Source organism: Saccopteryx bilineata, chromosome 4 (genome assembly GCF_036850765.1).
Source record: "Saccopteryx bilineata isolate mSacBil1 chromosome 4, mSacBil1_pri_phased_curated, whole genome shotgun sequence".
NCBI classification, from domain to species: Eukaryota; Metazoa; Chordata; class Mammalia; order Chiroptera; family Emballonuridae; genus Saccopteryx; species Saccopteryx bilineata.
In genome coordinates this window covers 143,115,074-143,141,155 of record NC_089493.1, presented here as the reverse complement: position 1 = coordinate 143,141,155, position 26,082 = coordinate 143,115,074, and the positions used below count along the sequence as shown (strand labels likewise).

Genomic DNA, 26,082 nt, shown 5'->3' with positions numbered 1-26,082 from the left:
TCATCAGCAAATGACCATTTTCTGATGCCACTACCACCTTATTAAAGTTGGAAGCCCTAGTAATTAGAATCACCAGCAGCTGATGCTGTTTAACTTTGCTCACAATTCCTTCCACAAGGGAAAGTAAATACACAATCTTTTTCCACTATGCAGCACACTGTCCTGTTGCCCATCCAACCTCACTCCCTCTAATTCTTCACTCCCCGTGAAACATGCTCCATTCTGTCCTCAAATCTGACAAATTCTCTGTTCCCAAAAATCTATTCTTATTTTATGTAAAGTCTGCCTTACACCCTTCCCCATTTATTTCTGGATGAACACCTCCCAAATCTTACACATAAACATCATAGGCTCAATGCACTCCATTCCCAACCTCTTCAGAACATCTCTCACTAGGGTCTAGTCATCCTTCCAAAGACATGCCACAACCATTTCCTCTTTACCCCTGGTCTCTCCACCACCAACCCATCATGAACAAAGCCCCACTCCCACCTCTGCTTTTATAACACCCTTTACCTGGTCTAGTCTCAGCACTTGTTTATAATTTTCTCCTTGCCCCACTCTGCACACCCTCACAGTTGCCACCACCCCTGACACTCCTCAAACATACTGCTCTTCTACCTGGCTGAGTTTCAATCACTTCCCAGTCTTGAGAATCTCAGGCTGGAATTTGCCACCACAATCCTTCCACTTTTCTTTCACAAGCTCTTGTGGCACTCAAGCCATTTTACAGAAACCCCCTTCTCACTTCTGCTGTCTCACTGCTGCCATGTTGAAAGAGTTCATCAGCATCACCTGCAGTCAATTCTTTTATCCATGCTTTTAGCACTTAATAGGGTGGGAAGAAAAATAAAATAAAGGTCAGGTGTGTTGGGAGAATTAGACCTGATAGATGGTTCAACTGGATTTTCTTTCTTTCTTTCTTTCTTTCTTTCTTTCTTTCTTTCTTTCTTTCTTTCTTTCTTTCTTTTCTTTTCTTTTTTTCTTTTCTTTTCTTTTCTTCCTTTCTCTTAGAAAGAGGCAGTGGTGTTAAAACAGGGAACAATGTTAAGCTATTTTTTTTTATATTCCCTTACTGGGGATCAAACCAACAACCTCTGCAATTTTGTATGATGTTCTAACCATTCCAGCTATTTGTCCAGTTCTTAGTTATTTATTTTTTATTGCTTTTTTTTATAAAGACAGAGAAAGGGAGAGATATGGAAGGGGTAAGCAAACTATTTTTTTCCACTTAATCATTCATTAATTGGTTGCTTCCCCTTTATTGCCCTGCAGGAGATCAAACTGGCAAACTTCTAATTTCAGAACAATGCTTTAACCCACAGAGATGTGGGAAAAACTCGTGCATTAGGCTTACTCCTTACTTTCCTGGCTGCAAGCACTTTGCACAATTATTGCACTAGCATGTGGAAAAAAGCCACATGTGTGTTTATAAAAAGGCAGTATGGGTGCCTTCCCTCAGGGGTGATTTGGCTAGATTGCTTTCCTACCACTGTGAGGTTTGGCTTCCTGATTCTCTCAGCTGCCACCACAAGGACCAGTTTTCCTGTTCCCTTCCTCTCCACTGAAAAAGGCAGGATTTTCTTTGTTTATTTGTTCTCCTGTCTCTGTAGGACTCCAATAAATGGGTATGGCCTAACACTTTTTGAGTCCACAGTTTCTCTACCATCTGCCTTAATTCAGTACGAACCTGCTTGGCTTCAACCAACAGACTTACATTTGCCATAGTGGGCAAGATTTGGATCAGATCAGTATGGAGTGAAGGGTGGGGTAGAGGAGTAGTCTTTGTTTTTCTGCATATGGATCTCCATGACTATATTTTTGGGTGCCATTCGCTAGGTGCTTTTACAGCCCTGGAAAAAGAAAATGAGAGCTCTGTGTAAGAGGATGACTGAGGTCAAAAGCTCCAGTATAAGCTGCAGACTGAATGCCAACAACAGCATGAGCTAGGTCACTGGAGAAAGAGTTTCAGATTCAAAAACTGCCAGTCAGGCTAGAGGCTGAGAACCAGTGACGGCTTGAACTGGAATGAATGCTGGAGATGGGGGTTGACCTCTCTCAAGAGCTGCAGTGTGAGATGCAGGCTGAGCACCAAAGGTGCCTGGAACTGCAATTGGGCTGTCGCCTATGAGTGCACATGCTGAGCTGCTTCCCTTTCCCTCCATGCCACCAAGCACACCAGCTGCCCAAGAGCAGGGTCCTATCACTCCCCTTTATCACCAGGCTATGTGTGTACAACTAACTCCAGACTTCTCTGCAAACTGGTTCTTGCAGCGTGACCTTGGCCACCCAGCAGGGAGAAGCAGATCTCCTGCATTCCAGAGAGCACACCCTCACCTGGGGCTGTGGTGTCTCTTCCGCTCCCACACAGAGTTGGGGGCTCCCAGAACCACCACTTAGACCACTCATTACCAGGAAAGCGGAAGAGGCCTGGGAACACATCCCTGCACAGCTGGCCAGGCAGCTGACACTGGCCCTTGGTCTCCCATTTCCAGCCCTCCCCCAACCACACTTCTGAAAGTTGCTGTGACATTGAGACCCCTGAACCTTGGTCCAGTTTTCATCGTCTGGGTGGGTGGGCACACCTATGGCCCCCGGGAATAATGACAGGGCGCTGAGGAGGTTCTCTTGGCAGCCCGCAGGAAATGGTGGCAGCAGGGATAAAACAGATGGCAGCAGAGCTTGTGGGAGTGCCTAACAGGGGGCCTGGCATGCCCAGGCACCTAGAGCACAAAGTGTTGAGGAGACCTGGAGGCCAGGCATTTCTTATTGGGCCACTGGAGGTGGCTCTCAGGCATCTATGGCCATACCATGTTGAACATGTTTGATCTCATCTGATCTCAAAAGCTAAGCAGGGTCAGGCCTGGTTAGTACTTGGATGGGAGACCACCTGGGAATACTGGGTGCTATAGGCTTTTGCCTCCCCCACCCCAATTTTTCCTTTTCCCTTGGCCACAGAGTTGAGTGCCCTACACACAACTGGGGCACAGCACTTTGAGGTGGTCCTGAACACTTCGTGGAGCCTGGCAGTCCACTCGGGTGTTTGCTGGTGGCCCATGAGCACCGGGCCTGAGCTGCTTCCTCCCCTCCTCTGCCCCATCATGCACATTAGCCATCCAGGAGTTGGGTCCTGCCACTCCTCTCTATCCTAGGGTTCCCCATGTGCAGCTAACTCCAGGCTCCTCTTCAAACCAGTCTGGTGTCTGAGATGGTGACTTCGGCCACCCAAGGGAAGCTGAGGCAGAGGGAAGAAACCAGTGCCACGCAGAGCTTGTGCTATTGTAAATGACACAGGGGTCCCAGACATGCCCACTCACATGAGGTACAGAACAGTGAGGAGACCTGGAGGCCAGGTGTTTTTTCTTGGGCCACCGGGAGGCTGCTGTCAAGGGTCTGTGGTCATACTGAACACACCTGATCTCATGTGATCTTGTGAAGGTACGCAGGGGCGGGCCCTCTTAGTACCTTGACACGAGACTGCCTGGTAATACGGGGGCGTTGTAGGCTTTCACCTCTACCCATCTTTTCTTTCTTTCTGGGTTTTTGTGGGGGTTTTTTTTTGTTTTATTTTGTTGTTTCTTTTTAGTCACAGGGTCATGTGCCCCCCACACATGCCAGAGGCACAAGGAGAGAGCCACTGCATCCAAATGCATCCAGCCTACTTGCAGCTGAGAGCCAAAGAAGGGCCCTTCTCTGCCTTGAGTGCCAGGTCACTCACTGAAACAACTGAAAGGCTGTTCGTGGCATTGACCCCCAAAACAGAGTCAGCGTGAACACAGCAGATAGTGTCAGACTGGGGTAACAAAGGACCCAGGTTCAAAACCCCAAGAGATCACCAGGCTGAAAACAGGCTTGGAGTCATTGTGTCTCTTTCAGAGCACAATGTCACACCTGGTCCAAACTTGATCTATGTCTCTGTGTTTTTCTTCATCTTCCGTTGCCGCTACTCAGGTCTTCACTTCCCCACGCTGGTAGAAGCAGGTATAGCACTTCAAGGTGACCCTGGCCACTGCCCCAGCCTTATTGTCCACTCCTACCTGGGGCTGTTGCTTATGAGCGCACGTGCTGAGCTGCCCCCACCTCTCCTCCATGCCAAGAATACACCAGCTTTCCAGGTCCCGGGTTCTGCCACTCCCCTTTATCACTGGGCACCGTGTATGCAACTAACTCCAGGCTTCTCTGCAAACTGGTTCTTGCTGCATGACCTTGGCTGCCCAGCAGGAAGTAGAGGATCTCCCACATTCCAGAGAGCAGGCCTTCACCTGGGCCAGGCATCTCTTTTGCCTCCACGTAGAGTTGGGGGCTCACAGCGCAGCCGCTTATGCAAACGAAGGAGTTCTGGGAACACACCCCTGCACTGCTGCCCAGGCATGTGACACTGGCACTAGCAACAGGGATGAAACAGATGGCACACAGAGCTTGTGGGAGTGCCTAACAGGGGGCCTGGCATGCCCAGGCATTAACGGTGTGGGTGTTGAGGGCAGAATGTTGAGGAACCTCCTGGCTTTTCTCATCAGGTTGAGTGGGTGATTGGTGGCTTAAGTGTTGGCTTTTTCTGCATTACTCTCTTTCTGTCTCTTTCTTTGTTTTTCCTTTCTAAATTAAATAAAGAATAAAAAAATCTGAAAACAAAAATAAAGAGATTTTTTTTTTACTTTTTAATTCTAGACCTTTAATATAGCTTCTGCTGTGTAATCCCTCATGAATTTTTTTAAATTTTTATTAATTTTTAAATTATTGTGTTTACATGGATTCAAGGGTCCCACTGAACATAACATTCTCACCCCACACCCCTGTGTCCCTTTTTATACCTCCTTTGCTCTCTTTCCCCCAACTCCCTCCCCCCTTCCCTCTAGCACTTGCTGTCCTGCTATGTATGTCTGTGTTATGTATATATAGTTTCACCAATCCCCCTATCCTCTCTGATCGCATCCCTTCATCCACTTTTCTCTGCCTTTATTCCATTCCTCAGTTCACTTTGTTCATTAGATTCCACATATATGTGAGATCACGATATTTTTCTTTTTTTGCTTGGCTTATTTTATATAGCAGAATAATCTCCAGGTTCATCCATGCTGTCACAAAAGGTAATACTGCCTTTTTCCTCACCGCCACATCTGGGTCAGGTGTGAGGAGATTTTCATTAGCATACCACTCTAGCAAAGGTTGTTAGATCCTGAACTAATGCTTTCTGCAGCTGGCCCCTGGGTGTGCCAGCTCTGGGCCTCCCAAGAGGGAACCCAGCACAGACCAGTGGGAGACACTGCCTGTGACGGGCCCTCTTTCAACTTGGGACCTTCATCAATTTCTGACCTCATGATTTTTCTTTCTGCAGAGTTTGAAATTATTCTTTTAGAACCTTCCCTCCCCTGCCAGGTTTTATGAAAACTTTTCCAGAATCACCTAACATTTTAGAAGCTTTTAGTATCTTGTTTCTTAGCAAATATTTAAAAATTTTAAAAAATCTTGGCCAATGTGTTAATTATGGAGTCAAAGAAGTTATTGTTTTTTTCAAAAATCCTAAATTAAAACTATAATTTTTTCCAGGCTTACTAACGTGCAGATCTTCATTGCTTTTTAATTTTTCTCAGTTTGCTGGGGGCATTGATTCACAACCGTAGCCTCAGATGCTCCATCCAATTAGTGGCAGGTGTCCCCAAACTACTGCCCGCGGGCCGCAATGCGGCCCCCTGAGGCCATTTATCCAGCCCCCACTGCACTTCTGGAAGGGGCACCTCTTTCATTGGTGGTCAGTGAGAGGACCACTGTATTTGGCAGCCCTCCAATGGTCTGAGGGACAGTGAACTGGCCCCCTGTGTAAAAAGTTTGGAGACCCCTACGAGGAAACCTCCCTCAGGTGCTGTCCTCTCAGGTGCCTGCTGGTGTTCATCCTTAAGCTGCTTCACACATTCACACCTTCAGTTTACTTGGTGTAAATCATTGCTGGTGGGAATTGGCACACTTTATGTCGCTAGCCAAGTAACTCATTTGTTTAAATTTTAGAACCATCAGAAAAACCAAGACAGTGTTAAAATCTCTGTGTGTATACATGTGCGAATGTGTATGTGTGAACGAACAGATGAGAAATCCTCTTATCAGGCTTATAACTGTTTCCAGGCACTAACAGCACACAACCATAGCTCTCACTTTCTCATCTATCCAAAGTGTGCTGAGTGCAGCACTTCCTCACTCTTGAGTACTTACTGTTTGGCTCTCTGCTCTGATAACTTAATTTAAATTTGAGATTTTTGCAATTTCACACTTATCTGAGCTTTTCCTCTGACCAAAGGGCTCCACCTCTACACCAGTTCCTCCTGCTCTGGGAAGCTGGAACAGGGTGGCACCTGTTTCCAGTGGTGCTGCAGGCTCTGGGCAGGGACACTGATGGCCTTTGGACTAAGCCACTCAGTCAGAGTTCTCCAGGAGACCTTGACACCACAGGAGAAATACCCTGTGGTCCACACAAACTCCTGCACCTCCTGGCATTTTGCTGTCCCTTTTATTGTAATTCCTCCTGTAACTAGGAAGAAGCCTGATGCCTGGAAAGTGCTCTGTCTGTGCTTGTTAAGAAAAGTTCTGACTGCAAACCTCTGCTCTTTCTGTTACCCAGGTTCTAAGAGTCTCTCGTTACAGCATGATCTTTCATGGGTCTGGGTCTTTGAACAAGTGCTTCTCTCTTTCCCTCATGCTTAGGCACACACATTTTCCAGTCTCACAATCATAATTTTCATCCATTTATTTATCTCTGAATTGGAGAAATTGAAAAAAGTTTGCAAAAATTTGGAAGACTGGAAATGGTGGTATAAATAGTCCAGAAACATAGAGTTTGGATGATAGGAGGTTTATGGCACTGAACCAGCCATTCCTGGGATTTAACCCTGCGAGAGGAGGTGCTGGTTCCCCAGAGAGAGCCTAAGCTATCCAGCTTAGGGCACAGGGCTGAGAGCTAAGGGGCTGAGAAGAAAATAGGTTTGGAGGGAAGGACTGTGGAAACACCAGTGGACTTCTCATTGCTCATTGTGTGAGTGGAGGAAAAGGAAGAGGTGCCTACAGGCTCTGAGCCCAAGTGAGCTGGGATACAAGGATCCTTGGCTGACTCTGAACTACACCATGAATCAGGAAAAAACCACCTAACAACTGGGCTGTGCAGTGAACTCCTAATTCTGACAGGGAAGACAGAAGAAGCTAAGTTGATATCTATACAGAAGGAAGCATGATCAAAATTAGCTATTAAGTGAAAAATGACTTAAAAATTATATGTGTATACATACAACACATGCTAGGAGAATAGTTACCACCAGACTGATACTGTATACAGGTTTTAAAACAGGCATTCTCTCACAGGCACTGCATTAATTGTCATCTGGTGTGATGGCCCAGTGCCTGATCACTGAGGGGCACTGATTCTGACTCTCTATGCTCTGGGAGCCCCCACCATTCCACATCCCACTTACCTTCCAATGTGGCTGCATCTCTGTTGTGCAGCTAACCTGCTTTGCTGGTTGGACTGTGGAGTCCCAAGAGAATCAATATATTTTTGTGGGATATTTGCATACCATTGAGCAGGTGAAGACCTTTGATTGGCAACCAACTTTTAAATAATGTATTGATTGTGTCAGTAGAGGCCATAAGGGCTTTCCCATTTCTTAGGGACCTGCAGAAAAACACTTGGATTTTCTTTTAAGGTTAAAAAAAACCAGATCTCAGCTCCCATGTACCTTGCCCCTTTTGGCCTCTGCGTAACCACTGGGCAGGACTGGTTGGAAGGCAGTTGGGCCTCCTGGCTTGGGCCACAGGGGATCCTAGGCTCAACTATCAGTTTCAACTTCAGCTTCCTCCACAGAGATTTTTGTTACATTTTTCTGTGTTCTCTTCCACACATTTTTCTATAGACATAATATTCTTCGGTGGCTTTAATTAGTTTTAGTCAAGTATAAAAATATTCAAAGTCAAACATTGTCTTTGAATGTGGTTTTAGTTGTAGAACATAGATATTGAGATGAAAGTGTTTCCTTTTCATTGAATTATAAGTCAGTCTTCTATATGTAATTTTTTCCTTGGCTCAGGAAATAGATAATTTTCAAATGGATATTCTAGTCATATTATGAGGATATTTATTTTTATTGAATAATGATGATCATCACAACTGTGTAATCCTTACTTCTGAAAATTCATTGAGATATTTTTGTGATCAATTGCATAATTTACTTTTGTAAATATTTTGTGAAGACAAAAAAAACATTCTTTGGAGGACTGCTCTAACAGACAACATTCTATATATTCATAAATTAACTTTCCTATTTACTTATTAGAATCTTCTATATCTGAACTAAAAGAAACATAGTAAATTTTTTTTTGCTAGAATTCAGCATAATCAAAAGTGGTGCAAGGGATAGAGTGTTCATCTGGAACCTGAGGTCCCGGGTTCAAAACCCTGAGGTCAGCAGCTTGATTGTGGGCTCATCCAGCTTGATTGCAGGCTCGGCAGCTTGAGTGTGACGTTGTCAGTTTGAGCACGGGATTATCAACATGATCCCAAGGTCACTGGCTTGAACCCAAAGGTTGCTGGCTTGAAGCCTAAAATCCCTGGCTTGAGCAAGTGGTCCCTAGCTTGGCTTAAGTCCCCTATCCCCCACCAACTCATGTATAAGAAGCAATCAATGAACAACTAAAGTGCTGCAACTAAGAGTTGATCCTTCTCATCTCTCTCCCTTCCTCTCTCTCTAAAACAAACAAATAAACAAACAAAAACAAAAAACAAAAGAAAATCTTCTGCTCTGATTCTGCTGCTGTTTAAATGTTCTAAAAGTATTTCCATAAAGTTTTATTTGATATATTTTACTCCTGAGTTTTTAGGTATAAAAAGATTAATATAATTTATGAATTGTATCTTTTGTTGTTGGTGCTATTAACATTATCTCAGTTTAAATTTTTGCCCTGGAATTCCATTTTATGTGATTTTCATATTGACTAATCCTATTTCTTTTGCATTATAGTCTACTAATTATATTTTTGCCCATCCCTTATTGTGAACCTATTTTTGTCATTATGTGTGTGTGTTTTTAAAACTTTTTATTTTGAAATAATGATAAATTCACTGAAAGCTGCGAAGATAACACAGTGACGTTCTTTACACCCTTCATGCAGTTTTGCTTATGGAGAATGGATTAGTAGTTGCCAGTAATTAGGTATAGTGATACAGAGGGGAGTGGAGATAATTATAAAAGTTCAGCATGAAGGTTATGTTTGTGATGATGGACCAGTTCTGTACCTGAATCTGTACCTATGATAAAATGACATGGCATCGCGCGCGCGCGCACACACACACACACACACACACACACACACGTTGTACCAATATCAGTTTCTTGATGATTTAACCATAAGCAAAACTTATTCTCCTCTGGCTGCTTTCAAGACTTGATCTCTCATTTTCAGAAAATTGTCTACGATGTACCTTGATATGAATATATTTGGTTTTCTTTTGTTTAGGGTTTGCTCAATTTCTTGATACATAGTTAATATATTTTTTCCATACTTAGGAAATTTTCTGCCATTATTCTTTCAATACTTTTTCAGTCCTACTCCCTCTCTCCTCTCCTGCTTGGACTCTATTAATCTGAGTATTAGAACTTTAGTTTTAGTCTCACATGTTCCTGAATCTGGCTTCACATTTCTTACTATGTATTTTATTTCTACAATTAAGATTTGGTAGTTGTGCATTGTTTTTGATGGTGTTTGGTTAGAATAAAACAATGTCATCAAAACTTTTCTATCTTGTGGGGCTGCCCCAATTCTGCTCCTTTGCCTAAAGAAAACAGGCTTTTCTTAGGGGGCTATTTTTTTTATGAACCTATTGACATTTCTGGTTGTTATCTCTAGTACCCGGTTTGGAACATGGTTGGCCATCAGAAAATTCAAGGACCTCACATTAAATTTTGAGACCCTAACCAGTCTGCCTTTTTCTACTTTTCAGTCTTCTTATGTTTGCTTTCTAATGCCTACATTTTAGCTGTATCAGCAGGTGAAATAAGAATAAGTGAGAATAATTTTTTGGTATATATCTTAAAATATTTTATTTATTGATTTTAGAGAGAGGCAAGAAAGAGAGAAAGGCAGTGGGGAAGGAGAGAGAAGCACCAACTCATATTTGTTGCTTCTTATATGTGCCTTGACCAGGCAAGCTGAGGGTTTTGAAACAGAAATCTCAGCACTCCAGGTAAATGCTTTATCCACTGCACCAACACAGGTCAGGTGGAACAAGTGTATTTACTTGATCATTGTAAAAATGGCAATCCTCCATCATTTTGGTTTTAATGTATTTCTTCTAGACAGTCTACAGATCAGTTTTCATTTATCTATGAATGTCTTTATATTTGGATAAGAAAATTCAGCCCATTCACATTGATTCAAATAACTTCTTTTATTTTGTTTACTATTTCTTTTACTCTTGAAGTGACTTTCTTTCCTGTTGATTAAATCAGTTGAACTTTTATTTACTTTTTTCTGTGTCTTAGTCTCTCATCTAGCAGAACTTAGATGTTCTATTGTGTATCTCTACTGCACGCAGACTATTTATCTTATGTGGTTTACAGCTAATAAGTACAGAGTTGGCTTTATTGTTTTTTTATTTATTAATTTTAGAGGAGAGAGAGAGAAAGGGGAGGGGCAGGAAGTACCAACTCCCATATGTGCCTTGACTGGGCAAGCTCGAGGTTTTGAACCGGCAAACTCAGCATTCCAGGTCAAATGCTTGATCCACTGTGCCACCACAGGTCAGGCTTTTTTTTTTAATCCTCTGTAATTATTTTAAGACCTTGGGGCAATTTTTATCTAGGAACTCATAAATTGTGACTTCTCAATCAGTTCTTTGCAGCAAGTCCACATGTTTATGCTTCTTATAAAGAACAGAGAGCTGAGTTGTAAAGGCAGGAAGCAGAGTAGGTGTAAACACACAGAATCTAGGGATATCTTCATGTAGCCATCCTCTTTGGGCATGATTATATGCTTATAGGTTAAGGCGATGACAACACTAAAGCCTCCCATCATCCTCATTTGTGTCTGTTGTATATTAAATGAGCCCAGTAGTCACAGAAGTCTGGAAAGGCCCCTTTGGAGAGGGGACATGATTTCAAAGAATATCTTCTGTCCTCAAGCTGGTTCTTCTTAAAAGGTAACAGGGGGGCAAGACTTAAAATCTCAAATGTCAGTCTTTAGGGGGAAGGCTTTTCTAACCCATCATAATGGTTTGTTAAATGAAGAAGGAATGCTTGGGCCTAGAGCCACCTGGCTCATAGGATATGTCATAGGACATCAGGTTTATTGTTTCCACCTGGTACTTGACTGTCATTCCTGTTGTTTTTCAGACTGCTTGTATTTAGCCCACATTTGGTGAAGAAAAGCAGAATTGTGGAAATTTTTATTTTATTTTTCTCCAGCAGCATTACCTCTTGAAAGGCTATGCCTTAAAATATTAAGCTTCACTCATGTTAGGTCAGGATGGAGGGGGCTGCCTATTAGCTGTGTGTTTACCCTGTCCCACACCAAATTCTTGCTCAGCCTTTCTGTGTCTCGATGGCCTCCTTGAGAACATGTGAGCAATTTCACATTAATTAAGAAATTACAGGGAAGTGTATTCTAGGATCATAAGGAATTACGTTTCAGTCCTGCTCATCTGATGCAGTGATCATTTTCTTGTCAAGAGGTGTCTTAAATGCAACAAACCTGCTTAATCTTCATGGAGTTCATTTTCCAAATAGAAATATCTCACTTACATATGTAAAATTCAGTTCCTAAAATTTAAAAAAATCTTAATGTTTTTTGATTTTCTTATTTCATACTGAGATAATCTCAGACGCAAAGCCTGGCTATGAGAGCCCCAGGACTCCCTGGCCTTGCCCAAAACACTTTTCTTCACCCAGGAGATCATTGGTCTTTTAGTGCTACCAGCTCATCAAGCTGTGATGGGACACTCATCGGGTGGCATGAGAACAAGGCAGTTCTTACCAAGAAAATCATTATTTCCTCTCTCCTGACCCTTCCCTTTTGAGCTGTCTCACACTGTGCTTTATCTGAGACCAGAACTTTATCCTTAGAACCACTTTACAGGTTCTTACTCATTGATTCTGAACACCTTTGTTAAGAATGTCTTACTTATTCTCCTTCTCCCCTTTCTTTCAGATAGTTGTTGGAAAGGGTCTGGCCTCTCACACTTTGTGGTAGCTCTGGTTCCCTCCATCTCCTTTCCTATAGTTCTGGGAAACAAGGGGCGTGATTCATGCATTTCTGCGCTGTTGTGACTATCTGCCCTTGTCTTTCTGTGTAGAGCCTGCAAATCTTTTCTGATGCTTGTGATGCCAACATGCCACAATCCAAGTTACTCTTGAACAACTGGAGTTGGTGTTGCTCATGCCTGCATGCATGCTGCCTCATCCTGTTTTGTCAGGGCACAGCCCAGAATCACTATAAGCCCATTTCCACTGTCTTTCCCCTCAGATGAGTCCCATCTCAGAAGGCATCATGGCACCCCATGTTGAGAGTCTTTAACAGTCTTTCCCTATAGTCCTCAGATGTACAGGCTCGAGGTAAGGTCCTTCTACATGATGGTAGCATTCTACTCTACAAGTGAAAACTATGGAAAACTAACAAAGCTTTATGTTAATGGAATCTAAGTGGAAAAATAACAAATCCTTACAAAGCTACTATATTATAGGCATGCAGACCTTTAATCTCAGTAGCTCAGTGTTTATCTGAGCTGTAGTGCCATAAGATGCTCCTAGAACAAGTATTCTTGGGCAAGTAATTATATCTGCTACTTGGAAACTTAGGAGACACAGGAGTGTATTCTGAACTCAAACTTGCAGTAGAAAATCTGCTTATACTGACTTGATCTGCTTGTGCCTAAATTAAGAAATGCATTTATCACTGAATACCTTGAGAACATATTTTGGAAACACTGTTTTTTGTCTTCATGAAAACCCTGGAGAAAACACTTAGGTTTTGATATGTGAAGTTTCTCTTCTAGGAGCCAGCATGTACACAACAGTGTAGTAAATAGTCTACACCTTCCAACTCTAAACCTCATAATTTTGCCAAAATCATATTATCAGTTTATTCTGAGCATTGTCTGCTCCCCTAATATACATATTCCCATCAGTAACAATTCACTTGAGCAGTGACTCTCAGGAGTCCGGAGGAACACCTTGGTCTGAGGACTGGCATCAATATACTTACAGCTGTAGTGGTTTCCTAGCCACTTCATTGTTATTACTTGTTATGCTATATTCTATGTGTATATGTTTTAATTATTCTTTTAATCAACAACTATTATGTTTTGCTTTAAGAGAGATGCATGATTATTGAAGAGAAGGAAAAGCTGAAAAAAGAATAAAGAAAAAATTTACTTCGGCATAGAAATAATTCAATGATTAACATGCAGTGTTAAGTGTGTACACACATGCACATACACACATAGGCATGCATGCATGCTCTTGGGATAATGCACTGCCTACATGTACTCATTGTGACATCCTGGTTTGGCTCACCATCATATGTTGTGAAGATGTTCACATCATTCAGTCTTTGGGAGCATACTTTTAATGGCTGCACAATGATTTTTTGTCTAAAGACAATATGGTAATTATGACTCAGGTTCTCCACGTTCCCTCTCCTTGATTTTTTAGGAACCAATGAACAGCTGCTGGTTGACACAGTCACAGCAATGAAGAGAGGCACAGTGATACTTTCTTCCTAACTTCATGGGTTTATTTATTTTTTCTCTCCCCCTTTTTCTGGGTGTGTGTGCTGTCCCTTATGGCACAGGGTTGATAGTTGCACCGTGCTTTTCCTGCCGATTCACAGTCATTTCTCTGGAAATGAGACAGAGGGTGTGAATTTTATAGAAAAGCCTATAAACCCCTCAGAGAAACTTTGTATAAGATGTGTAAGATTTCATATTATGAATAGAAAAACTTTCCATTCATCCTACATATCTGACCTTCCAATAGTGGAACACTCTGAGAAAAGTAAAGTTAGAACTAGTACATGAAAATAATAGACAAACATAATTTTACTAGACAATAGGCCCATTAGGTAAGGTAGAGTTATTAATCAATACTGACCTTTTAGAAGCTTAAGTCAATATTGTTGACTCAAGTTATTGTATAACTATATTTAGAATGGCTTACCACCTGATTTATAGCTTAAAGAAATGTATTAACCTCTTCCTGGAATATTTATCCACATTAAAGCAAAAATAATTATTAATCAATATATTCTGCATATCATGTAATTATAACTTAGTGTATAAAAATAAAGCTGTACTAGCAATTGGCAGAGATGCCTGTCAGATGAGCTAAAAAATTTGGCTCTCTCACTCATTTTGTGCCGACGCCGTCCATTCCTGTGGGATCCCTAGATTCCAGGGCAGGACCCCGGCACTTGAACACTTGGGAAATCTGTGTTTTCAGATCCCCTTCTCAGTTTGATTGGGACCAACAGGCTCAGCTATGGACAATGAGATGTGAGCAAAAATGAGGGAGTTGCTACTTTCTTACCTGGCCATTTGGGGAGCTGATGGGGAGGTTTCACATTCAACCAAACAGGAGAGAGGGTGGCTCCAGAGCTGATCCACTCAATGTGTCCTGAGTATAAATCTTCCCAAATGTTAACAAATATTCTCCCTGTAGCAACACATTAAAACACGAAGAACATGAACAGCACTGTGGTCTCACGAATTCATCAGCAGATAACATTCTCATCCTCCCTCCTCTTAGGGTACTTCCTACATCTGAGAATGGAGAAAGGGGATCATGCCACATCCAGTCATCCTCCATCACGATCTATTCCACTCTCACATCCTCTGCTCCACCCCTTCCTTCCTGCAGTCTCCCCACTACTGTATCTAAAAGCTGTTTTTGTGAGATAGAAAGATTGATAAGGACAGCCAGCCAGAAAGAGAGAGAGATCACAAGCATCACTTGTTTGTTGTGGCACCTTAGTTGTTCATTGATTGCTTTCTCATATGTGCCTTCACTGGAGAGCTCCAGCCAAGCCAGTGACCCCTTGCTCAAGACGGCAACGTTCAGCTGAAGCTTGTGATCCTTGCTCAAACCAGATAAGCCTGCACTTCAAGCTAGCAACCTCAGGGTTTCAAACCTGGGTCCTCAGCCTCCCAGTCTGACACTGTATCCACTGCACCACCGCCTGGTCATAAAGAGCTGTTTTTAACACTTTCAACTTTTTTTATTTTTAGATATTTTACTCAAGGCCATTTCAAAACTTACTGTTTTCCACTGTCATTTTGTCAAAAATGGGGACCGAGGCTGGGCTGTGAGGAATGCACAGGAGCCTGGCCTCTTGTGGGCTGCTGCAGCTGGAACTCCTGTGAGGGCTGCAGCCTCACACCTTGGCTGCTAGGGTTCCCAAGCCTGCAGCTCAGTGAGAGAAAACTGTCTCTGCCTTTGAGGGTCTCTGTGATCAAGACTGAAGCAGATTTAGACCCATTAACAAGATAAATTTTTCACAAGTTTCTGTATGCACAGGACACTTGAGCAGTGAGCACAGAGCTGGTGTGCTTGTTAGACAAGTGAGGACCTGGAAGCCAGTGACGGGGCACTAAGTGGTGGAGAAGTGCCCACAGCATGCATGTGGTGTCCAGGATATCGTGGGGTGACAGAGACACACGTGGGGTGATGGGATTTGGAGTGATACCTGATCAAACCTATGACCCTGGCATGTCAGGATGATACTCTAACCAGCTGAGCTACCAGGCCAGGGCCCAGAGGCCCTGAGACAGAGCTTTGGGGATGCTGGCTGCTGGCTTTGCAGGTAGAGAAAGGGGCTGCAAGGCACTTAGGAGACCGGAGGGCAAAAACAGGGCTCCTGAGCCTCAGAAGGAAGCCACTGTGCTGGGAGGTGGGAGTTGGCTTCTGGCACTGCTGAGGAGGCAGGCTTTGTGCCCTTCGGACGGCCACCCAGAACTGAGGCAGGCCAGAGCATGTGCTTTGAGGGCCAGGTCCTCTCTCTTGGCCCTGCTGGGTGTCAGAACCACAGCCAGGTCTCAGCACATGATCAGGACATGGACATGCAGAGAGGGGGCCACCTACACTCAGACATGCTGTGCAGCATGCTCCAGGAACTAACACTGACAGCCATCACTCACAAATGTCAGTGTAGTGGGAGTCTCTGAGGCAGGGTCACGGCTCATGCAGAAAACACCAGCATTGTTGTAGCAGCTGATTCAAACCCCAGTTTGATCATGCTGCTTATTTGAAAAGTCATATGAACATAAAGGGTAACCCACAAACAGGGAAAAACAGGTTTACAGCTGTTTGTATGGAAAATAACATAAGAATTAGTAAATAATGACACAAGGATAAAACTTTATGTACTCACAACTGTAACTCTACTTCTGCCCATCCTGTACAAATGGACCCACAAATGTTACACAGAAAACATACACCATACAATATATAAAAGTCAAAATAATAGAGAATTTTGATTGTTTTACTTACCCACATGTTTTCACTTGTCTGCAACTAAGATGCTTAGTTCCATGAATTTCCTGTTGCTCCTACGACAAATACCACAGATCTGATTTCTTAGAAATAAATTTCCCACATACTCCTGAAGAGCAGACATCTGAGACCCAGGGGTCCCAGGACCGCACTGCCTTCGGGGTCTCCAGGGAAGGTCCCTCCTGCCTCTTCCAGCCTCTGGGGTTTGAGGCATCCCTAGGCTGGTGGCTGCCTCCCTTCTGTCTCTATCACCCACACCATGTGGCTTCTCTTCTGAGTCTGTGTCTCCTCCTCCATCTCTTCTAAGGTCCCTGTTACTGTGCATGGCCTCCCTGACCCAGGACTACTCACTTCATCACATCTGCAAAGACCCATTTCCATACAGGCCCAGGCAGCGGGACCGGGACGGCATGCATTTGGAGCCACCATCTGTCCCAGGCCGGGACTGTGTTACTGTATGTTCATGGATGTACCACATGTTCTCTGAGTGTTCCCCATGAGGAGGGACCGATGGTGGCCCCATCCACTGGGAATAGAGGAAGCCACGACATCATGACCTACAGCCTGAACAAGAAGTTCTCCATCTCCTGCTCAAGGTCCCCGCTCCTGCAGCTTCTGGACAAGGCCCTGCCCTGTGTCACCCAGCCCATGGAATTAAAGTGGTCCGTCACCCAGGTGAGCATCCACGCCACCAGCTCCTCTGTGCAGTGCCCCCTGCTCCCTTGGGACTTCTCCCTCACCTTTTAGAAGGAAGGAATTGAAAACAAAGGTCCTGCCAACCCAGAACCCTGCCCTTAGGAAGGAGACAAAGAGCAGGGTTATTACACAGTCAGCTGGGACCAGAATGGGGTACCCTGCTGACAGCCACTCAAAGGTTACATCCACTAAGGGTGGGGGGGACTCTAACTGGATGGCCTATCTGGGGTCAGAGCAGGGACCAACCCAGCACTTCCTAGGACAGGCCCTTCCCAAGTACAACCTGTGGCCCCAGCAGCCACTGTCTCCTGCACAGTGGATCCTGAATACACAGTCTGAGCCCTGGCAGTCACCAACTGCTAGGAGCTGACATGCACTGGCACAGCCACACTGGGCACGAATGTGCAAGGCAGCTTGAGCTGGTGGGAGCTGCCTCCTGTAGCATCCACCGGGTATGAGAACAAACGTCAGAGACTTTCAGGAGTTAAGATGTTACTTTATTGGCCAGTTTAACCTGCGCAGGGGCGAACTCCCGAGATGTCCGGAGACACCATGCTCACAAGGAGCTGCAAATGGGAGCCGCGCCTGGCGCTTACAGCCAGGTCCTTATATATCCTAAGTGAGCAAGCATAATACAGAAGCAGATGTGGCAGTTTAGCTATTGGCTAGGGAGGTTGCACGCAGCATAGCAACAGGGGCCGGCATAGCAACAGGGGCCGGTTTTAGCTTAGTGGCGAATTTCAAACAAACTTCTGATAAGGGTCTCTGATCTTTGTTCTCAGCCTCACGGGCCATATCAGTACTCCCTGTTCCTTTAATAGTTACACTCTTTGGCAGCCCCAGTATATCAGTACTCCCTGAATCTAACACCTGCCATCTAGGCAGAGGAGACCCACCTTCATCAGGAGTTGCTGAACGTCACGGAACAGCTTGACGCCAGGGTGTGGTACCTGGACCTGTGGATCACACACGCGCTGGATGCGCCAAGAAGAACCTGCACTCTCTGCACATTATGCACATGGCCTGACTGGTTGAGGTACGTTGGGGGCCTGTGGAGAATGAGGCCTCGCACAGCAATGGACACCATGGTCCTTCCACACAGGACACAACCAGTCTATAAGGGGGACACAGACAACCGCTAAGGGTGTACACACAGTCTTTTGGGATGTGATATAGCTGACTTCCAGTGATTGTCACTGGGAATTGCTGATCCTCCTGCGTTTCTGAGTCCCCCTTCTTGAGCCAGCACACCCCTGCCTCCTCCAGGCTGCCTGAGGTTTTGCAAACCTGGGTCCCTCGTTGTTGTCCTACCTCCATTTTAGATGTTTTCTTTTCTTTTGTGAAAAAGAAAAACACAAACTTTCATTAAGACACAGAAAGAGAGAGACAGGAACATTAATCTGTTCCTGTATGTACCCTGACCAGACATGGAACCAGTAAACCCTGAGCTTCGGGATGATACTCTAACCAACCAAGCTATCCAGCCAGGGGTAGTTTAGATATTTCCAGTCCCTTTTCCTCTTGGCTTCTAGACCAGTGTTTCTAAAGTCAGACTATGATGGTCCCCTTCTGCATCACAGGTGCCCAATGTCCCCTGAGACCTCAGGGTCTGGGGGGTCAACCTCAGGATCTCATTCCATGGGCCATGCTCCTTGAACTTAACATTTGCTAATGCACTGTCCTCTGGAGGGCAGGCACATAGTGCACACAAGCATACACACACACATGTATACTCACACAGATGCACAGTTCCACCCACAGCAGTGGCCCGGCCGTCACTGGGCAGCTGAACTCCATGGTGGAAGCCGGGTGTTATTTGTTTACTAATTCAGAATTGACTTGAGCCACCAGTCCAGTGAGCTTTGTAGGGAGCCCCTTCAACAGGCCATGAAACCCTGTGCACCCCTGTCCACTTCCCAGGACATGCTCACGGAGATCTCGGAGTAGCAGGAGAACCAACCCTGGGAAGTTGTCATCTTGAGCTACAGCAACTTCAAGGGCATGACGGACGGCCTGCATGAGTAACTGGTCACCTGTGTCAAGAACATCTTTGGGGACATGCTGTGTCCCTGAGGGGCAAGAGAAGCATGCTGTGTCCTTGAGGGGTGAGAAGGGTGTGCGGTGCCTCAATGGGTGAGGCGGGCATGATCTCCCCATGCAGGCTGTGGAAGGTGGCAAGGCTTCCCTGTACCTGATGCTGAGGTAGTCCTGGTGCCAGTGAAGCTGCTGACATGGTCTTCTAGAAGCTTCTATGGAGACTGGGTCAAACTTAGCACCTGTTAGAAGTTTCCACACTGTGTGTTCCCCGTGAGCAGGGTGACTCTCTCTGTCCCAGGCTGTCTTAATAGGGTACACAGCCTGGGAGCATCAGCCCTATAGGGCTTCTTCTCACCTCATTCTGAAGGCTAGAGTCTGAGACCCAGATGTGGGCAGGGCTAGTTCCTCATGAGGCCTCTCTACTGAGTGAGACACGGTTCTCTCCTCCTTGTGTCCTCTCTCCTCCATGGCTGTCCCTCTCCTCTGTGTCTGTGTTCTCACCTTCTCTTCTTATAAGGACCCCAGTCCTGTGGGATCAGGACCCTTCCTAGTGACCTCATTGTACCTAAATCCCCTCTGTTCATGTGCAGCCTGACTCTCAGTGCGCCTCCTGTCCCAGTCACTCACTGAGGAGCATCAGGCTCTGTTCCAGGAAAACGAGTGTCTATGTCCTTGTGACAATCCAGATGCCACAACACTGACATGGATGCCTCATTGCCCCACTGTCCTCACACAGACCTGATGTCCCCTCCCAACCCTGACACGTCACCCCGCCACCACAGGAGGTTCTGACACTGCAACAGCTCTGGGCCCGGGCTATCACATGCATAAAGATGACAGCTGACTTCTCAACAAAAATACTTGAGACCACATGGGAATGGCAAGAAATATTCAAAGTAATGCAGAACAAGAACCTACAACCAACCTTGTTTGTTTATCCAGCAAGGCTATCATTTAAAATTGAAAGAGAAATAAAAAGCTTCCCAGACAAAAACAAACAAACAAACAAACAAAAAAGAACAACTCAAGGAATTCATTACAACCAAACCAATGCTGCAGGAAATGTTAAGGGGACTGTTGTAAACATCAAAGTGGTAAAATAATATAGCAAAAGAGGAATACAGATTTAAAGAATAAAATGGCAATAAACAACTACATATCAGTAATAACCTTAAATGTAAATGGATTAAGTGATTTAATCAAAAGACATTGAGTAGCTGCATGGAAAAAAACAGGACCTGTACATATGCTGCTACAAGAGACACATCTTAAAACAAAAGATGCACATAGATTGAAGGTAAAAAAATGGAAAAAAAATATTTCATGCAAATGGAAATGAAAACAAAACTGGGGTAGCAATACTTATATTAGACAAAATGAACCTCTAAACAAAGGCTATAGTAAGAGATAAAGAAGGCCACTACATAATGATAAAGGGAGCAATCCAACAAGATGACATAATCATTATAAATATCTACATACCCAATATAGGAGCACCAAAATATATAAAGCAGACTTTGATGATTATAAAGGGTGAGATCAACAGCAATACTATATTAGTAGGGAATTTCAATACCCCACTAACATCACTAGATAGATCCTCAAGAAAGAAAATTAACAAAGAAACAGCAGACTTAAAGGACACACTAGGACCAACTGGATTTAATAGATATCTTCAGAACCTTTCACTCAAAAGCAGAAGAATATACATTCTTTTCAAGTGCTCATGGTACATTCTCTAGAATAGACCACATGTTAGGGCACAAAAGTGGTTTCAACAAATTTAAGAAAATTGAAATCATATCAAGCACTTTCTCTGATCACAATGGCATGAAACTAGAAATCATCCACAACAAAAACTCAAAATTTCTCAAACACATAAAAACTAAAGAGCAGGTTGTTAAATAATGAATAGATTAACAGTGAGATCAAAGAAGAAATAAAAAATTCCTAGAAACAAATGATAATAAGCATACAACAACTCAAAATTTATGGGACACAGCAAAAGCAGTACTGAGAGGGAAGTTCATAGCACTACAGGCATATTTTAAGAAGCTACAAAAATCTCCAATAAACAACTTAATCCTGCATCTAAAATAACTAGAAAAAGAACAGCAAGTAAAGCCCAGAAGTAGTAGAAGGAAGAAAATAATAATGATCAGAGCAGAAATAAATACATAGAGGCTAAAGAAACAATACAGAGGATCAATGAAACCAGGAGCTGGTTCTTTGAAAAGGTAAACAAGATAGATAAACCTTTTACTAGACTCACCAAGAAAAAATGAAAGAGGATTCAAATAAATAAAATTAGAAATGAGAGTGGAGAAATAAAAACTGACACAACAGAAATAAGAATATTGTAAGAAAATACTATGAAGACCTGTATGCCAAAATACTAGATAACCTAGATGAAATGGACAAATTCCTTGAAACAAACAATCTTCCAAAAATCATACTGAAAGAATGAGAAAACCTAATTACAACAGACCGATTACAACAAATGAGATCAAAGCAGTTATCAAAAAACTCCCAACAAAGGAAAATCCTGGGCCTGATGGCTTCACAAGTGAATTCTACCAAATATTAAAAGAAGAAATAACTCCTATCCTTGTCAAGCTATTTCAAAAAATTTAAGAGGAAGGAAGACTTTCAAGCTCCTTTTATGAGGTAAGCATAATTCTGATTCCTAAACCAGGCAAAGACAACATAAAGAAAGAAAATTATAGACCAATATTTCTGATGAATATAGATGCTAAAATCCTCAACAAAATATTAGCAAACCAGATACAGCAACATATGAAAAAAATCATACACCACAATCAAATGATTTTATTCTGGGGAGGTAAGGCTGGAACAATATTTTCAAAACAATCAATGTGATTCATCACATAAACAAAAGGAAGGAGAAAAAAACACACAATAATTTCAGTAGTTGCAGAAAAAGCATTTGAAAAAATGCAGCACCCATGCATAATCAAAACTCTCAGCAAAGTGAAATACAAGGATCATACCTCAACATGATAAAGGCCCTCTATGACAAAACCACAGCCAACATTATACTCAATGGGCAAAAATTAAAATCAATCCCCTTAAGATCAGGAACAAGGCAGGGGTGCCCACTTTCATGACTCTTATTCAACATAGTCCTGAAAGTGCTAGCCACAGCAATCAGACAAGAAGAAGAAATAAAAAGCATCCAAATTGGAAAAGAAGAAGTAAAGCTATCATTATTTGCAGATGATATAATATTGTATATAAAAAACATAAAGTCTCAGTCAAAAAACTACTGGACCTGATAAATAAATTCAGCAAGATTGCAGGATATAAAATTATACACAGAAATCAGATTCATTTTTATACACCAACAATGAACTGTCAGAAACAGAAATTAAAAGAACAATCCCCTTCACTATTACAACCAAAAAAATAAAGTACCTAGGAGTAAATTTAACAAAGGAGATTAAAAACTTGTATTCGGAAAATTATAAAAATTGATAAAAGAAATCAAGGAAGATACAAACAAGTGAAAGCATATATCGTGCTCATGGTTAGGAAGAATAAACATCATTAAAATGTCTATATTACCTAAAGCAATTTATAAATTCAATGCAATACCAATTAAAATATTAATGACATACTTCACAGATATAGAACAAATGTTCCAAGAATTTCTATGAAACCAAAAAAACACGAATAGCCCGAGTAATCTTGATAAGAATAAAGTGGGAGGTATCACACTTCCCATTATCAAGTTATACTACAAGGCCATTGTACTCAAAACAGCCTAGTACTGGCATAAAAACAGGCATGTAGATCAATGGAACAGAACAGACAATCCAGAAATATACCCATAGCTATATAGACAACTGATATTTGACAAAGGAGGTAAGAGCATACAATGGAGAAAAGACAGCCTCTTTAATAAATAGTGTTGGGAAAATTGGACATCTAGCTCCAATAAAGTGAAACCAGACCAGCGGTCCCCAACCTTTTTTGGGCCATGAACCGTTTTAAAGTCAGAAAATATTTTCACGGACTGGCCTTTAATTTGGGACAGATAAATGTATCACGTGACCGAGAGAAGCATGAAGAGTGAGTCTTAGACAGATGTAACAGAGGGAATCTGGTCATTTTTTAAAAATAAAACATCGTTCAGTCTTAAATATAAATAAAACAGAAATAATGTAAGTTATTTATTCTTTCTCTGCAAACAGGTACCAAATGGCCCATGGACCAGTACCACTCTGTGGCCCGGGGGTTGTGGACCACTAAAGTAGACCACCAACCATTCACAAAAAATAAACTCAAAATGGATAAAAGACTTTAATGTAAGCCTTGAAACTATAAGCATCTTAGAAGGAAACATAGGCTTTAAGCTCTCTGACATCTCTTGCAGCAATATATTTGCCTTATTTATCTCCATGGACAAGTAAAATAAAAGACAGAATAAACAAATGGGACTATATCAAACTAAAAAGCTTTTGCACAGCTAAAGACAATAAGAACAGAATAAAAAGACAAACTACACAATGGGAGAACATATTTGACAATATGTCTAATAAGGGGTTAATAACAAAAAATTAGGGAAATGGTGCCGTGAGCAGCGCGTCCGACAGATCTCCCCTAAATCACAACAAATTTATCAACTAGAAACAGAAAAATTTATCCTCGGAGCATTCCGGAGTTCCACACAAACTGAAAACGAAAGGACTGTTATCACTTGAATCTGAGAGACGAGGGTGTGGAGGAAGCTACCGCAGCGACGTTCATTCAAGCCGCGAGAGAGTGCGCCTGTGGTGAGTCAGCCCACACTCAGGAGCCGCGAGCAGCCACGGGCGCGTGCCCGGTACGGTTGCAGAGTGAGCACCGCCCACACTCGGGAGCAGCGAGCAGCCGCCAGTGCGCGTGCCCGGTCTGGTTGCAGAGTGAGCACCGCTAACGTTCCCAGCGGCCGGCGCACTGCGAGTGAGAGTCGCCAGACACCGGTGCCCAGAGCACCCCATTCGCACGCATGCCCTGGGCATTCCACACGCCCAGAGCGCCTTACTGGCCTGCACACCCAGGGTGCCCCATTATCCTGCGCCTGGTGCGATTCAGCCGCCAGCGGCAGGGCGAGCGGGAGAGGCACCAGGGAGGTCTTCTACTTGGGAGATTCTCTCCGTGGGCGGGGCACCTCACCCAGCCATTCAAGCTAACAATCAAGCGTTGGGGGAGGGGCGCGCGCAGGTAGCCTAAAATACCTTCGGGAGCACAGCTGCGACCCAATCACTGAAATTAGCTTAACCCATGAAATCTGCTCACCCTCCGTTCTAATTGATAAGATCTCTCTCAGTTCAGCGACCCAAGACAAGAGGCGTGATATTTTTTAGTGCCTCTCGCTAAAGGGGCGGGGGCAACTTCTGATTGATAGAGCCTCCATATTCAGGGATAAACGCTAACAAGTGGGACTTGGCAGATAATAAGATCTATACTACACTAGTCGCAAGCAGAGAATAGTGCCTCTTCTTCCCAGCCAAAACAGGCTACAAAGTGTGGAAAGCCTGGGTTGAGAGGTCCAACTGAATGCTAGGTGCTGAACAGTCACCTTGACAACAATTGACTCCCACCCCCGCCTGATTACACTGGAGGCCCTGACTGCCAGAGCCTTACCCAAAGCCTTGCACTGAGTGGGGATAGAGTGGGGTTTTCCCAGCTCTTTGAGCCTCTTACTCCCCAGGCAGAAGCAGTTGTAGCCTTATAGCTGGATCACCAGGTTGCTAATTCAGGAAGGGGGGACTAGGAGAGAGAATCCAGGAAAGCAAACTCTCTCATTGTTGGACCCTGCAAACGCCAACAAGCATTGACTACCAGCAAGACTAAAGCCAATTATATGACATTGCCATAGAATCCCATCAACTGCAAATCCCTACCTAAGTGTGACACAGGGGCAGAGCCTGGGGTACAGAGTCACTGACCAGGAAGAGGGAGAGAAAAGAAAAAGGAAGAAGTTAACCTCTCAAAATCAAGAAAAATCCACAGACTTTACAACTTGTTCCACTAATTTTTTTTTTGTTGTTGTTTGTTTCTTCTATCTTATTGCCTTTATTTCCTCCACCTCGGTCCTTCTATTCTCTGCCCATCTTATGCTTCCCTTTTCTTGAACTACACTACCCATGAGTGTTACATTTTATTTCTCTTCTTCATCCTCACCCTCCTTTAAGGTTATACTCCAAAACACTTAACTCTCACTCTCTCCTCTTTTGTTTTTTTTTTGATTTGCTTTATTTTGTTTTTTTCTCTTCCTTTTTTATTACTTCCTTCGTTTTTCTCTTTTTCTTATTTTTTCCTTTCTATTCGTTTTTTCTTTTATCATTTTACTTTCCTCCCATTTAATCCTCAATCATGAACAAATTAGTTAATTTGGGACTCAAGGCTTTTTTTGGCTTTATTTTTCTTTTTTGCTTTTGTTTTTGTTTTTTTCTTGTTTGTTTATTTTTGTGGCATTTTGGGTCCTCCCAACCCAAGGTCTCCATTGTTTTTAGTCTTCGCTCCACTTAATACAACAGATTTTTACTTATTATTTTTATTTTTTTCTTCTTTATTATTCTTTTTTTGGTCCTTTTTTCTGGTTCCCTCTTATCCCTCTCATTATATCTCTTAGTTGACCATCACTTACAAGAAAATCATCTTATGCTTGTCTAAAATTTTCTTCTTTTTTTTTTTTTTGCATTTAGTAGGTCCCTACTCCCTTTTTTTGCCCCTTGAACTCTTCACCCCAAATCAGGCCCTCCATTATAGGCACGATATTTCCCTGAGGAGGGGAGAGGAGGGAAAGAGAAGAAAGAAAAAAAGG

General features: G+C 43.2%; 1 pseudogene; it reads left to right on the top strand.

Moving 5' to 3' along the window:
• Positions 1-2,796: 2,796 nt before the first annotated feature.
• Positions 2,797-2,915, top strand: LOC136336872 (5S ribosomal RNA; annotated as a pseudogene).
• Positions 2,916-26,082: the final 23,167 nt, after the last annotated feature.